This window comes from Miscanthus floridulus, chromosome 1, assembly GCF_019320115.1.
Source record: "Miscanthus floridulus cultivar M001 chromosome 1, ASM1932011v1, whole genome shotgun sequence".
Taxonomy (NCBI): Eukaryota; Viridiplantae; Streptophyta; class Magnoliopsida; order Poales; family Poaceae; genus Miscanthus; species Miscanthus floridulus.
Genome location: NC_089580.1, coordinates 106,076,546 through 106,079,934, shown reverse-complemented (window position 1 = coordinate 106,079,934; position 3,389 = coordinate 106,076,546). Strand labels below are relative to the sequence as shown.

At 44.9% G+C, this 3,389-nt stretch overlaps 1 long non-coding RNA gene across 1 annotated transcript; it reads right to left on the bottom strand.

The window, feature by feature from the left end:
* Positions 1-1,608: 1,608 nt before the first annotated feature.
* LOC136490656 (uncharacterized) lies at positions 1,609-3,068 on the bottom strand. Its single transcript, XR_010767834.1, has 3 exons — positions 3,034-3,068; positions 2,542-2,639; positions 1,609-2,383 (listed from the first exon to the last, which is right to left on the bottom strand). It is a non-coding gene; the product is annotated as an uncharacterized lncRNA (long non-coding RNA).
* Between the last annotated feature and the right edge of the window lie 321 nt (positions 3,069-3,389).

Here is a 3,389-nt window from a genome sequence, read left to right as displayed (position 1 = left end):
CATCACCGGCTTGTTCTGGCTCCTTGTATCTAACCGAGGGCTTGTGCTGATCACTGGCAAAGATGCCCATTGGCACCGGCTCTCAGCCAGACACTGCTTTCGCCAGCGTGTCAGCCGCCTCATTGAGACGCCTCAGGATGTGATTGAGCTCGAGACCATCAAACTTGTCCTCTAGCCGGTGGACTTCTCGGCAATACGCGGCCATCTTAGCGTTGTGGCAGCTTGACTCCTTCATGACTTGGTTGATGACCAGCTGGGAGTCACCCCGGACGTCGATGCATCAGATACCCAACTCGATGGCGATGTGCAAGCCATTGATGAGCGCCTAATATTCGGCCACATTGTTGGAGGAGGGGAAATGGATCGAACCATGTACCTCATGCGTACCCAGAGGTGCAAAACGAGGACCAGCCCCGTGCTTAGGCCTTTCTTCATCAGCGATCCATTGAAGTACATCGTCCAGTACTCCTGGTCGACGACCGTTGGCGGCATTTGGACCTCGGTCCACTCTGCGACGAAATCAGTCAATACTTGGGACTTGGCCGTTCGGGAGGCATACGAAATGCCTTGACCCATCAGCTGGACTGCCCGCTTCATGATTCTTCCTGTGACATCCTAGTTTTGGACAACCTCACCGAGGGGAAGGACGTCATGACCGTCACCGGATGTGACTCGAAGTAGTGGCATAGCTTCCTCTTGGCGATGAGAACAGCGTACAAGAGCTTCTGGATTTGGGGGTAGCGGGTCATGGAATCGAACAGGACCTCGCTGATGAAGTACACGGGACGCTGCAGTTTCAGGGCCTGTCCCTCTTCTTCTCGCTCTACCACCAGGGTAACGCTGACCACTTGCGTGGTGGCCGCGATATTGAGCAGAAGCGATTCTCCGTCGGTCAGAGGGACCAGGATCGGGGCCTCCATCAGAAGTTGCTTGACCGCGTCAAGTGCCTCTTGGGCCTCGGGCGTCCATTCAAAACGGTCGGCCTTCTTCAGAAGTCGATAGAGGGGGAGACCTTGTTCACCGAGGCGCGAGATGAAGCGGCTGAGCGTGGCGAGGCACCCTGTAACTCGCTATACCCTGGAACACATTTTTTAATAAAAGTGAAATTTCCATTAAATGGTATCCAATATAGTAAAACAGTAATTCATGGTGCATAACCTAGGAACAAAATTTGTTAAAGATCTGAGAAATCCAAATTTCTAAGGATGTTAGGATGCCAAATTTTATTTCATCCTTGCTTCTAAAATTTGTCTAAACAGTCTAGGAAACCAGCAAAGGCAGCTCTTGAAAGGCATGGAGTCATGGACAGAAAAAAGATATGAAGTTGTACCTTGGCAGCTGTCTAGATGAATAATTCATATGAATTTCACCAAGCTATTAGGTTCCTTCAAAATCTTTTCAATTTTTCGCTGACAAGGAACAATGTACATATATAAGAAAATATAAGATGTACTTGAACCCATATCTATTATTATGTCTATAATGGATAGTCAGTTCTTGTACTCCCTGCGAAAGAATATATGTGGTAAACTCAAAATTGAGGAAATAATAATAAGAATGCAAGTAACAAGTACATACTCCAAGATGATAATCAAATTAAACTGGATTACCTATGCCTGCATTACTTTTCAGTTGTGTTCAAATTAAAACCAGGACTCCCTAATATCGAGACATGTCTCTAATGAAGTCATCCAATCTGCATAGTAATCATATCTCCAAATTTGAAACCAGAGACCACCTTCGGAAATCATAATAATGATCTATCAATGTTGAAGCTCCTTGCGACTGGTGTTCCATTTGATCAATATGCACACAACAGAGGGAGACAACTTGCTTGGCATATAAGGGAATATAATTTATCAAATGACACATAGTCAGGGAAGGAAGGCAAAGGAAATGAGAAAATCATAAATCATAAAGACACATGTTTAGTATCCTGTGCTAGAATAAGCATTCACAACTAATCCACTAAAAATAATTGTGGTCTATACACAGAAAATAGGTGCTTGGTAAATCCAAACAGGAAGAGAAGTACAGTATCTGACCTTATCTACTACTCCGTATGCAACATTCTCAGATCACCGTGCACGGCTGCTGGCTCAACCTTGCCACGAAAGCGTTCTCTGGGAAAATTCAGCTAGAGCTCATGAATCAATCGATGCTTTGCAGTCCAAACCTCATGAGCCCAACAAATTGCAGTTCATCCCATCAAATTGACTCATATTTCTCGAGCCAAGATCCACACAAATACCAAAATCACACAAGAGATCAATGGAGTATGCGCTGCCTGTGCTTCCTTCTCCACTTCAACCACTCGCTAATCATCCTGTAGTGGCGACGGTGGTGACCAATTGCAGTGAGCTCGTCGGAGCTATTGAAGCAACTGCATATAATTTGATTTGTTGTTAATAGTGTAGCAGCATATCCCAGCATTACACGCCTAATTTCTAGGTGCCAAGAGTATGAAAGCAGAGTGAGAACACCATGGCAGACTCCTAAAGCCCTAATATAATACTAATATAGTACATATATGAGCTTTACCTCTTTCAAATGCTCTAGTCTCTCCAGCACAGGAAGGAGCTCATCAGCAAATGAAGAAATACCTTTTGCAGAAGCACTGGGACAGTATCAATGCCGAGCTGCATAAGGGGCAAAAACATAAGTTTGCAGGCATTACTTTTTATAAAAGAAAATAGCATGTCCCTTCCTTTACAAGGTGATAATCACCAACTTATATAAGAAAAAGAGCATTGCAAAGGATCCTATCATATAGCTATTCTGTGACAAGCACCATAGTTCTATGTGGATCAGTAGCCGATTTCTGTGAATCTGAGACAAGCACTTATATAGATATATAAAATCAGTAGCGGCAGCTGGCAGCATCCATAGTTCTATAAATCAGTCGGCTGATGTGCTTTGACCTACGGCTGCTGCTACTGGGTAGAAAGCAGTAGCTATAGAAAAACAAAAAAAAAGAAAGGTGTAGATCCAATTACCACTCAAACATCATAAAATTGGGTAGTATTAGATTACCTGGAATGAAGCAAAGTAGCCTTGATTTTGGATCTGCACATAGCATAGAAAATTAGAACTCCAATTTATTAAAGAACTAGCAAGAATAGAGTGGTTCCTCTGTGTCATACCTAAAATTTTCATTCGAATTGCTCCTGGGCCAAGCAGGGTCTAAGTGGTACGCCATTGATTTTGTTTGCCCCAAGCCAAGGGAGTGGGTCTCGGGGATGAGGATGGACTTGCACACGAAACTCCTTGCCGTTGGCCCGCTCCACTCAGAGGTACGTAGTGCCGAACTAGCCCTGCCCTAGCAGCACAGACTCTGGGACCGCCGCCGCCTTCGCCTCCGCCGACGACATCTGCGCAGAGAGGCAAAC